The sequence below is a fragment of the Ranitomeya imitator genome, chromosome 5, assembly GCF_032444005.1.
Source record: "Ranitomeya imitator isolate aRanImi1 chromosome 5, aRanImi1.pri, whole genome shotgun sequence".
Classification (NCBI taxonomy): Eukaryota; Metazoa; Chordata; class Amphibia; order Anura; family Dendrobatidae; genus Ranitomeya; species Ranitomeya imitator.
The window spans coordinates 627976961-627990955 of NC_091286.1; the positions used below are offsets into that span (position 1 = coordinate 627976961).

The 13995-nt window shown below is 43.5% G+C and overlaps 1 protein-coding gene across 3 annotated transcripts in view; it reads left to right on the top strand.

Annotated features, from left to right (window-relative positions):
* Positions 1–13995, top strand: part of LPIN1 (lipin 1) — a 317563-nt gene that overhangs the window by 131365 nt on the left and 172203 nt on the right. Inside the window, exon 1 of one of the 3 annotated variants that reach the window (XM_069728109.1) lies at positions 6842–6956. The exons of the other annotated variants lie outside the window; for them this stretch is intronic. The gene's annotated coding sequence lies outside the window, so the exon portion shown is untranslated. Of the gene's footprint in view, positions 1–6841; positions 6957–13995 lie in introns of those variants that run through there. 3 annotated transcript variants of the gene reach the window in all.

Here is a 13995-nt window from a genome sequence, read left to right on the forward strand (position 1 = left end):
TGGCAATATACTATGTGGCTGGGCAATATACTACATGTCTGGGCAATATACTACGTCGCTGGCAATATACTACGTGACTGGGCAATATACTACGTGGCTGGGCAATATACTACGTGACTGGGCAATATACTATGTGGCTGGGCAATATACTACGTGGCTGGGCAATATACTATGTGACTGGACAATATACTATGTGACTGGGCAATATACTACGTGGCTGGGCAATATACTATGTGGCTGGGCAATATACTATGTGACTGGGCAATATACTACGTGGCTGGGCAATATACTACGTGACTGGGCAATATACTATGTGGCTGGGCAATATACTACGTGGCTGGGCAATATACTACGTGGCTGGGCAATATACTATGTGACTGGACAATATACTACGTGGCTGGACAATATACTATGTGGCTGGGCAATATACTATGTGACTGGACAATATACTACGTGGCTGGGCAATATACTATTTGGCTGGGCAATATACTATGTGGCTGGACAATATACTATGTGACTGGGGAATATACTATGTGGCTGGACAATATACTATGTGACTGGGCAATATACTACGTGACTGGGCAATATACTATGTGACTGGGGAATATACTATGTGGCTGGACAATATACTATGTGACTGGGCAATATACTACGTGGCTGGGCAATATACTATGTGACTGGGGAATATACTATGTGGCTGGACAATATACTATGTGACTGGGGAATATACTATGTGGCTGGACAATATACTACATGGCTGGGCAATATACTACGTGACTGGGCAATATACTACGTGGATGGGCAATATACTACGTGACTGGGCAATATACTATGTGGCTGGGCAATATACTATATGACTGGGGAATATACTATGTGGCTGGACAATATACTATGTGACTGGGCAATATACTACGTGGCTGGGCAATATACTATGTGACTGGGGAATATACTATGTGGCTGGACAATATACTATGTGACTGGGGAATATACTATGTGGCTGGACAATATACTACATGGCTGGACAATATACTACGTGACTGGGCAATATACTACGTGGCTGGGCAATATACTATGTGGCTGGACAATATACTATGTGACTGGGCAATATACTATGTGACTGGGCAATATACTATGTGACTGGGCAATATACTACGTGACTGGGCAATATACTACGTGTCTGGGCAATATACTACGTCGCTGGCAATATACTATGTGGCTGGGCAATATACTACGTGGCTGGGCAATATACTACGTAACTGGACAATATACTACGTGACTGGGCAATATACTATGTGGCTGGACAATATACTATGTGACTGGGCAATATACTATGTGGCTGGGCAATATACTACGTGACTGGGCAATATACTACGTGGCTGGGCAATATATTACGTGACTGGGCAATATACTACGTGGCTGGGCAATATACTATGTGGCTGGACAATATACTATGTGACTGGGCAATATACTACGTCGCTGGGCAATATACTACATGACTGGGCAATATACTACATGGCTGGGCAATATACTACGTGTCTGGGCAATATACTACATGTCTGGGCAATATACTACGTCGCTGGCAATATACTACGTGGCTCTGTGCAATATACTACGTGACTGGGCAATATACTACGTGGCTGGGCAATATACTACGTGGCTGGGCAATATACTACGTGACTGGGCAATATACTACGTGGCTGGGCAATATACTACGTGGCTGGGCAATATACTACGTGTCTGGGCAATATACTACGTCGCTGGCAATATACTATGTGGCTGGGCAATATACTACGTGTCTGGGCAATATACTACGTCGCTGGCAATATACTACGTGACTGGGCAATATACTACGTGGCTGGGCAATATACTACGTGACTGGGCAATATACTACGTGGCTGGGCAATGTACTATGTGGCTGGGCAATATACTACGTGGCTGGGCAATATACTACGTAACTGGACAATATACTACGTGACTGGGCAATATACTACGTGGCTGGGCAATATACTACGTAACTGGACAATATACTACGTGACTGGGCAATATACTACGTGGCTGGGCAATGTACTATGTGGCTGGGCAATATACTACGTGTCTGGGCAATATACTACGTCGCTGGCAATATACTATGTGGCTGGGCAATATACTACGTGTCTGGGCAATATACTACGTCGCTGGCAATATACTACGTGACTGGGCAATATACTACGTGGCTGGGCAATATACTACGTGACTGGGCAATATACTACGTGGCTGGGCAATGTACTATGTGGCTGGGCAATATACTACGTGTCTGGGCAATATACTACGTCGCTGGCAATATACTATGTGGCTGGGCAATATACTACGTGGCTGGGCAATATACTACGTATCTGGACAATATACTACGTGACTGGGCAATATACTACGTGGCTGGGCAATATACTACGTAACTGGACAATATACTACGTGACTGGGCAATATATTACGTGGCTGGGCAATGTACTATGTGGCTGGGCAATATACTACGTGTCTGGGCAATATACTACGTCGCTGGCAATATACTATGTGGCTGGGCAATATACTACGTGGCTGGGCAATATACTACGTGGCTGGGCAATATACTACATCGCTGGCAATATACTATGTGGCTGGGCAATATACTACATGTCTGGGCAATATACTACGTCGCTGGCAATATACTACGTGACTGGGCAATATACTACGTGGCTGGGCAATATACTACGTGACTGGGCAATATACTATGTGGCTGGGCAATATACTACGTGGCTGGGCAATATACTATGTGACTGGACAATATACTATGTGACTGGGCAATATACTACGTGGCTGGGCAATATACTATGTGGCTGGGCAATATACTATGTGACTGGGCAATATACTACGTGGCTGGGCAATATACTACGTGACTGGGCAATATACTATGTGGCTGGGCAATATACTACGTGGCTGGGCAATATACTACGTGGCTGGGCAATATACTATGTGACTGGACAATATACTACGTGGCTGGACAATATACTATGTGGCTGGGCAATATACTATGTGACTGGACAATATACTACGTGGCTGGGCAATATACTATTTGGCTGGGCAATATACTATGTGGCTGGACAATATACTATGTGACTGGGGAATATACTATGTGGCTGGACAATATACTATGTGACTGGGCAATATACTACGTGACTGGGCAATATACTATGTGACTGGGGAATATACTATGTGGCTGGACAATATACTATGTGACTGGGCAATATACTACGTGGCTGGGCAATATACTATGTGACTGGGGAATATACTATGTGGCTGGACAATATACTATGTGACTGGGGAATATACTATGTGGCTGGACAATATACTACATGGCTGGGCAATATACTACGTGACTGGGCAATATACTACGTGGATGGGCAATATACTACGTGACTGGGCAATATACTATGTGGCTGGGCAATATACTATATGACTGGGGAATATACTATGTGGCTGGACAATATACTATGTGACTGGGCAATATACTACGTGGCTGGGCAATATACTATGTGACTGGGGAATATACTATGTGGCTGGACAATATACTATGTGACTGGGGAATATACTATGTGGCTGGACAATATACTACATGGCTGGACAATATACTACGTGACTGGGCAATATACTACGTGGCTGGGCAATATACTATGTGGCTGGACAATATACTATGTGACTGGGCAATATACTATGTGACTGGGCAATATACTATGTGACTGGGCAATATACTACGTGACTGGGCAATATACTACGTGTCTGGGCAATATACTACGTCGCTGGCAATATACTATGTGGCTGGGCAATATACTACGTGGCTGGGCAATATACTACGTAACTGGACAATATACTACGTGACTGGGCAATATACTATGTGGCTGGACAATATACTATGTGACTGGGCAATATACTATGTGGCTGGGCAATATACTACGTGACTGGGCAATATACTACGTGGCTGGGCAATATATTACGTGACTGGGCAATATACTACGTGGCTGGGCAATATACTATGTGGCTGGACAATATACTATGTGACTGGGCAATATACTACGTCGCTGGGCAATATACTACATGACTGGGCAATATACTACATGGCTGGGCAATATACTACGTGTCTGGGCAATATACTACATGTCTGGGCAATATACTACGTCGCTGGCAATATACTACGTGGCTCTGTGCAATATACTACGTGACTGGGCAATATACTACGTGGCTGGGCAATATACTACGTGGCTGGGCAATATACTACGTGACTGGGCAATATACTACGTGGCTGGGCAATATACTACGTGGCTGGGCAATATACTACGTGTCTGGGCAATATACTACGTCGCTGGCAATATACTATGTGGCTGGGCAATATACTACGTGTCTGGGCAATATACTACGTCGCTGGCAATATACTACGTGACTGGGCAATATACTACGTGGCTGGGCAATATACTACGTGACTGGGCAATATACTACGTGGCTGGGCAATGTACTATGTGGCTGGGCAATATACTACGTGGCTGGGCAATATACTACGTAACTGGACAATATACTACGTGACTGGGCAATATACTACGTGGCTGGGCAATATACTACGTAACTGGACAATATACTACGTGACTGGGCAATATACTACGTGGCTGGGCAATGTACTATGTGGCTGGGCAATATACTACGTGTCTGGGCAATATACTACGTCGCTGGCAATATACTATGTGGCTGGGCAATATACTACGTGGCTGGGCAATATACTACGTGGCTGGGCAATATACTACGTGTCTGGGCAATATACTACGTCGCTGGCAATATACTATGTGGCTGGGCAATATACTACGTGTCTGGGCAATATACTACGTCGCTGGCAATATACTACGTGACTGGGCAATATACTACGTGGCTGGGCAATATACTATGTGACTGGGCAATATACTATGTGGCTGGGCAATATACTACGTGGCTGGGCAATATACTATGTGACTGGACAATATACTATGTGACTGGGCAATATACTACGTGGCTGGGCAATATACTATGTGGCTGGGCAATATACTATGTGACTGGGCAATATAATACGTGGCTGGGCAATATACTACGTGACTGGGCAATATACTATGTGGCTGGGCAATATACTACGTGGCTGGGCAATATACTACGTGGCTGGGCAATATACTATGTGACTGGACAATATACTACGTGGCTGGACAATATACTATGTGGCTGGGCAATATACTATGTGACTGGACAATATACTACGTGGCTGGGCAATATACTATGTGGCTGGGCAATATACTATGTGGCTGGACAATATACTATGTGACTGGGGAATATACTATGTGGCTGGACAATATACTATGTGACTGGGCAATATACTACGTGACTGGGCAATATACTATGTGACTGGGGAATATACTATGTGGCTGGACAATATACTATGTGACTGGGCAATATACTACGTGGCTGGGCAATATACTATGTGACTGGGGAATATACTATGTGGCTGGACAATATACTATGTGACTGGGGAATATACTATGTGGCTGGACAATATACTACATGGCTGGGCAATATACTACGTGACTGGGCAATATACTACGTGGATGGGCAATATACTACGTGACTGGGCAATATACTATGTGGCTGGGCAATATACTATGTGACTGGGGAATATACTATGTGGCTGGACAATATACTATGTGACTGGGCAATATACTACGTGGCTGGGCAATATACTATGTGACTGGGGAATATACTATGTGGCTGGACAATATACTATGTGACTGGGGAATATACTATGTGGCTGGACAATATACTACATGGCTGGACAATATACTACGTGGCTGGGCAATATACTATGTGGCTGGACAATATACTATGTGACTGGGCAATATACTATGTGACTGGGCAATATACTACGTGGCTGGGCAATATACTACGTGGCTGGGCAATATACTATGTGGCTGGACAATATACTATGTGACTGGGCAATATACTATGTGACTGGACAATATACTATGTGACTGGGCAATATACTATGTGACTGGGCAATATACTACGTGGCTGGGCAATATACTATGTGGCTGGACAATATACTATGTGGCTGGGCAATATACTACGTGGCTGGGCAATATACTATGTGGCTGGGCAATATACTATGTGACTGGGCAATATACTATGTAGATGGGCAATATACTACGTGGATGGGCAATATACTACGTGGACATGCATATTCTAGAATACCCGATGCGTTAGTATTGGGCCACCATCTAGTGGCTGCAACAGTCTTCAAACAACTTTTTAAGGTTGATAAAAACTTTTACGAACTTTGCAGTGATTTGGGGGTTTGGCTGCTGTTTTCATTGTACCGTGACCTTTGTTTATTGCTGATTGTCTCGTATAACAATGGCTTCCACCTGAACCATAGCACAGGGTGACAGGTGAGTAGCCCAGCAGCACCTATTCATTCCCTGCATGCTGGGAGGATTAGTGGAGCCTGAGAACATGACAGCTCTGTAGTCACTGGGAAGCTGCTGATGTCCTGGGGGAGTGTGTGCCGGCCTGTGATTGGCTGCAGCGATCACCCCAGCCCCTCCCTGCAGCTCAGTCACAAGTCACTTCCAGCATGGTGCAGACAGCCAGCTCCTCACCCCGAGGATGCGCCGCCTCCTATAGCCCTGACTGACAGCTGCACGGACCACCATCGCACCGCAGCCGGCCGGAGACTGTCCTCTGCGCGGTGACTGCTGAGGCCGGAGCCCCCCTGGGTCCCCCCACTGCGGCCGGGGCCTCACTGCCGGGCCGGGGTCTCACTGCCGGGCCGGGGTCTCACTGCCGGGCCGGGGGGCTGCCGGGGTCTCACTGCCGGGCCGGGGGGCTGCCGGGGTCTCACTGCCGGGCCGGGGGGCTGCAGCGTCTGCATCGGATCATCAGCTGTAAGTCTATAATTACATCAGGAGGAGCAGTAATGTGATGTGGAGAAGCCCAGCGGCCAATGGGTCTCTCTATGCTGCTCCTTCTATTTATTGTGTCTTTCTATGTATAGATCTATGTGATCTATTCTGGTAAATCCACTTTAGTTTTCTATCTATCTATCTATCTATCTATCTATCTATCTATCTATCTCATATCTATCTATTATCTATCTATCTATCTATTATCTATCTATCTATCTCATATCTATCTATTATCTATCTATCTATCTATCTATCTATCTATTATCTATCTATCTATCTATTATCTATCTATCTATCTATCTATCTATCTATCTCATATCTATCTATCTATCTATCTCATATCTATCTATCAAATTCAAATTCAAATGAGCTTTATTGGCAGGACTAAGTACACGTTAGCATTGCCAAAGCATATGGTAAAAATACGGGGGTGGGGAAGGGGGGGATATAGAGGTCCAAGGAATATCAAATTCCTTTTAGAGGATAGGGGATGTTTCCAGGGTGGGGTATAGGAGTCCATGACATATCAGGCTCTTTAGTGGGGGGATAGGGACATGTCCAGGGTGGGGTATAGGAGTCCATGACATATCGGGCTCTTTAGTCGGGGGATAGGGATATGTCCAGTGTTGGGGTACAGGAGTCCATGACATATCAGGCTCCTCTTAGTCTGTGGCAGGCACTGACATATTCCGCTGCTACGGCCACTGCACTTTCCTCTTCCTCAGTATTATCGGCAGTTTCTCTTCCTCCTCCTTGGAGGTGAAGTCTGGGAGGAGATCAGACAGTCTCTTGAGGTGAGTGTCCCTCACTGCGGAGTATTTGGGGCACCTCAGCAGGAAGTGGGCCTCATCCTCCACGGCCTCCTGGGGGCACTGCTGGCAGGGTCTGCTCTCTCTCGGCTTGTAGTTCTGTCGGTGCCGCCCGGATTCGATGAGTAGGCTGTGGGCGCTCAGTCTGTACCGGCTCAGGATCTGTCGATCTTTGGGGTTTTCTAGTTTCTCTAGATATGGGGCCAGTTTGTACTCCCTCTGTAGATTCCGGTATATTGTCAGTTTCTGGGATTTGTTTATGTCGTTCCTCCAGATGCTGAGATATTCCTCTTTGACTTTGTGTACCATTTTCTGGATTTCACCTTTTGTCAGGCCATGTAGGTTGATGGCTTGGTCAGACTGGCTTTGGGTACTTTTTCTTGGGAGGCTTCCTGAGGCTTCCTGGTGTAGGAAGGCTTTGTGATGGTAGGAGCTGGGACTGCTACTTTGTAGATGAGCCTTGAATGACAGCGCCTTCTTCTTTATTGCGATGTGTAGTGGGTATCTGCCCAGCTCTGCTCGGCAGGCGCTGTTTGATGTGCTCCGATGGACTTGGAGAAGATGCTTGCAGAACTCTAGGTGGAATATTTCTGTCGGCCCAGCGTCCCACTATGGGTATGAGACTGGGCCCCAGACCTCACTACCGTATAGAAGGATTGGGGCAATGATGGAGTCAAAATTTTTTAGCCATACGGTTACTGGTGCCTTGAGGTGGTACAGACGCCTTCTGATGGCATAGAAGGCTTTGGATGCCTTGTCTTTTAGTGACTCTATGGCTTGCTTGAAGCTCCCTGACTGGCTGAGTTCTAGGCCCAGGTAGGTGTACCTGTTGGTTTCAGTAAGTGGACGGTTGACTATCATAAAGGTAGGATTGCCAGTGGGTTTCTGCTTTCTTTTCTGGAACACCATGATATTAGTTTTTTTCTCGTTGATTGGCAGTGCCCATGTGCTGCTGAAGGTCTCTAGGATTTTCAGATGATCTCGGAGGCCTTTCTCAGTTGGTGATAACAGCACGATGTCATCTGCATACAGATCATCTGCATACATCTATCTATCTATCTATCTATCTATCTATCTATCCCATATCTATCTATCTATCTATCTATCTATCTATCTATCTATCTATCTATCTATCTATCTATCCCATATCTATCTATCTATCTATTATCTATCTCATATCTATCTATCATCTATCTATCTATCTATCTATCTCATATCTATCTATCTATCTATCTATCTATCTATCTATCTATCTATCTATCTATCCCATATCTATCTATCTATCTATCTATCTATCTATCTATCTATCTATCTATCTATCTATCTATCTATCTATCCCATATCTATCTATCTATCTATTATCTATCTCATATCTATCTATCATCTATCTATCTATCTATCCCATATCTATCTATCTATCTATCTATCTATCTATCTATCTATCTATCTATCTATCCCATATCTATCTATCTATCTATCTATCTATCTATCTATCTATCTATCTATCTATATCTATCTATTTATCTATCTATCTATTATCTATCTCATATCTATCTATCATCTATCTATCTATCTATCTATCTCATATCTATCTATATCTATCTATCTATCTATCTATCTATCTATCTATCTATCTATCTATCTATCTATCTCATATCTATCTATCTATCTATCTATCTATCTATCTATTATCTATCTATCTATCTCATATCTATCTATCTATCTATCTCATATCTATCTATCATCTATCTATCTATCTCATATCTATCTATATCTATCTATCTATCTCATATCTATCTATCTATCTATCTATCTCATATCTATCTATCATCTATCTATCTATCTCATATCTATCTATATCTATCTATCTATCTATCTCATATCTATCTATCTATCTATCTATCTATCTATCTATCTATCTATCTATCTATCTATCTATCATCTATCATCTATCTATCATCTATCTATCTATCATCTATCTATCTATCTATCTATCTATCTATCTATCTATCTATCTATCATCTATCTATCTATCTATCTATCTATCTATCTATCTATCTATCTATCATCTGTCCCAGTATTTATGGTCCTTTAATCCATATAATATATTTACAAACAAGGACAATATTATGACACATTGTTGCATTGTCGGTACAAGGCTTTATGAAGTAAATCTATAAATCTTATTTTAGAGATACCTGAGCACATTGATCAATATATAATGTCCTTCCGATGTAAGTGCCCGGTGCAGGGACCTGGTGTCTGGTCAGGAGCTCAGTCCTGTATGTGGCTGATACATTGTTGCCTTGTATATGTGATCATCACATACACCTATGGCTGGTGACCTGGATGAGGACATCTGCTGCTGGTTGTGGTTTCTCCAGTCCCTGCAGGTCCAGTAGATCCTGGCTCTGTCGGACCAGCTGTGGTGGCCTCCTGGGGGTGGAGAGCAGGTTTGTTCTCATCCTTTTTGTAATTTGTATATTTTCCTTCAAACTGAGACTTGTTTCCCCGGGCCGGGTGCCATTGGCTGGGTGCAGTGAGGGGCCGGTGCTGGAGGGTGGGCGCTCCTGGTCTGGGGCTGTACATGGCGCTGCTGTCCCGGGCACTTCCAGTCATATCCTCCTCCTCCAAGACTCTGTAAGTTCTGGAAAGTCTAGATGTTATGTTCTCCTCCGCTCCCGGCTCTGTCGCTTTTCCTTCATGCCTTCTCACCGCTGACCTAGTTCTTCTGTGTGATACTAACACTGATTCTCTGAGGATTTCCGGCTTCTTTTCTACATTTGTTTGATGTTTATGACTTTTTTATATTTATTTTTTTCTTTTTTCTTTTTAATTATGAAAGGAAATCCCCCAAATATCGGGGGCGTTAGGTCGGGACATTGGGGTTTTGTGCTGGGACTTCTTGTAGATGAATAATAAGGGACCTGGGAGTTGATCAAAGACCAATTTCTTTGGCTCTAAATGATTTGGACTTTACAGATGTTAAGTCCACGGTGGCAAAAGGACGAAGAAGCGGAGAATGTGAAAATGGCCGTCAGATCTGCAGCCCAAGGTGTAGATACATCATCCTCTGCATTGTGGAGGACAAAACCTGGAAGAAAGTCAGGACAGGGCAGTCTGGAAACCCCTGTAGATTGGGGGTCTGGGATGGGATACCCCACACCATGTTCCAACTGAGAAGAGGATCATCCATTTTGATTTTGCGATAATCGTTAAGAAATCCAACACTATTTTTAAGGTGGGATATTGTGGATGCAGGAAATGAACAGACACAGGGGTAACATTTCTCCTCGTGGAGAGTGACAAGCCAGGGTGAGGAGACTTTTAGGCCATGCACCCTGCCTCTTCAGAGACAAAGTGGAATTGATCTCTGCCGCCATCTACTGGAAGAAGCAATCTTAAAACTGAGTATGGACTTTTGACTTTTAGGATTGCTCCTTCCAGTAGGTGGCAGTAGAGATCAGTTCCACTTGCCCACTGAAGAGGCAGTTTGCATATTAACGTGCCCATGGAACCTCATGCACCCCCATAGGCTCAGGTTAGGGGCAGTATTGTAGGATCACGTCAGTTTCTTCATAAATCTTCCTTTTTCTTTTTAAATGCTTGTCCTTTTCAACCAAATTTTTTAGAAAAGTGAAGTGTTGCTTCCCTCAGCCCTTAAACATGCACATAATATGTACGGGAACTGCCCTGATTCTTTCCTTGTGAGTGGGTATTCCCTATTCATCAGCATTCTACCAGCACTATAGGTGCCAGATCCTCCTTTCCCTCCTGCCATTGTGCAGTCACTTGTCTTCACCAAACTGCTTTTCTGTTACGCCCGTGTACAGGAGCGCAGATACAGACCCAACATTTTGGGAATTTCTGCTGGAAGAGGCAGATGGCACTTGACACCATGCAGTGGACAGTAAGTTAGACAGAAGGGAGACAATACACGGCTGATATTTTGGAAAACAGTTTAGATTTATTATATTTACCCTTATATATTGGAAAACTATGGATGTGAGCGGAGAAAGCGGCAGAGACACTTGGTGCATTCTCCATTTCCTCTCCATCCTGTGCCCCCTCACTTATGGGTCCCTTGTTTTACTGATAGGTGGGGGGGTCGGGAGGAATATGGTTTAAATGACCTCCCCCTTAATAAAATACAAATATATCATCCTCTATCTAACACTATTCATATTTAATGCTGTTCCCTTTATCTTTCTTTTATCTTGATGCATCTACAAGGAATACAATATGTCGTTTTCTGGCAATTTTGTGGCAGAAACTTCTCTTAACCTAGATGTGACTTGCAGAGATCGACTTCCTTCCAGCCATTAAGAAAGAGAAAAAAAATGCGTTTAGGAAATCTGCCAGGTGTGAATATGGCCTTACAGTGTAGGAGGGGAGAGACAAATGTTCTGTTTTCCTGCTAGGACTTGTCTTATCTTGATCATCGCTGCTCAGTGCCGAACACTAATTGTGCGGTATCAGAAAGTCCAATTAACCACATGGTATGAATATTTGATGGACTTCAGATACGATAAAGCTCAGCAATTACAGATGTGCCATACTTAGAGGACCTGTCACCACATCCAAAGTGGACAGTTTTTGCTTTTAATTTTACTTTCGTCAATTCCCTGATTATTTCATTTTTCCTTTTTACATCGCCATGCGGTTCCAGAGATATGAGCCTTTTAGTGAAAGAACCCTCCTCCTCCTCTTCCTCCTCTTTTTCCTCCTCTTCCCCTTCTTCCTCCTTTTCCTTCTCTTCCTCCCCTTCCTCCTCCTCTTCCTCCTTTTCCTCTTCTTCCTCTTCCTCCTCTTCATCTTTTTCCTCCTCTTCCTCTACCTCCTCTTCTTCCTCCTCTTCCTCCTCTTCCTCTATCTCCTCCTCCTCTTCTTCCTCCTCTTCCTCCTTTTCCTCTTTCTCCTCATCCTCTACTTCCTCCTCCTCGTCCTCTTCCTCCTTTTCCTCTTCCTCCTCATCCTCTACTTCCTCCTCCTCTTCCTCTTCCTCCTCTTCCTCTTCTTCCTTCTCTTCCTCTTCCTTCTCTTCCTCTTCCTCCTCCTCTTCTTCCTCCTCTTCCTCCTCCTCCTCCTTTTCTTCTTCCTCCTCTTCCTCTACTTCCTCCTCCTCTTCCTCTACTTCCTCCTCTTCCTCCTCTTCCTTCTCTTCCTCCTCCTCTTCCTCCTCTTCCTCCTCTTCCTCCTCTTCCTCCTCCTCTTCCTCCGCCTCCTCTTCCTTCTCTTCCTCTTCCTCCTCCTCTTCTTCCTCCTCTTCCTCCTCCTTTTCCTCTTCCTCCTCTTCCTCCTCTTCCTCTACTTCCTCCTCCTCCTCTTCCTCTTCCTTCTCCCATCAAAGTTTTTATCCTCTTAATATATTGCACTCACCATATTATATAGCGCTGTGTGCTCTTACAATTGCTCAGATTTTCCACATCTAAGGCCATTTTTTGGGACAATCTGCATATAAATCTCAGTACACGCAAACAACATTGATAAATGTTGCGGATTTCTGAAATGCACCACAGGTCAGTTTTACACGGCGTTAAAAAAAAATAGGAGATTTGCAGGAACTGTCAGAAGCTGTGTGTTTTGCGCAAGGGAAATACGCAGCATCAAAAACTCATCATGGGCACTTTTCATGTTTTTGACAGATTTAACATGACAGATGATATTGTGTGCAAAAACTGTAAAGCGCTGCGGAATATGTTAGCGCTATATAAAAATAAAGATTATTATTATTATTATTATTATTAAGGCTATTATTTAAAAAAAAAAAGGAAAAAAAATGCAATGGGAATAAAATGAGAGCAAATATTGGTCACGTCTGACCTGCTGATGTCTCCTTTTTTAAAAACAATTAGGTCGTTAGTTGAAGAATATTTGCTGTGGATTGTTTGTGGTTCAGTCCTAAAGTGACACAATACCTTCTTACTTTCACTTTCTTTTTCAGATATTTAAACGTTTAATAAAAATAGAGTTTGTGTGTAAAGCTGCTGGTTACACACTAGTGTATGTGTGTAATATACAGATAGTCATGGCCAAAAGTATTGGCACCCTTGAAATTGTTCCAAAAAACTATTGCATTTAAACACGTTTTGTTATTCACATGTTTATTTCCGATGTGTGCACTAGAATAACGCAAAAAAAGAGAAAAAAAAATGAAAATTGGACATCATTTCACACAAAACCCCCAAAATTGGCCGGCCAAAATTGTT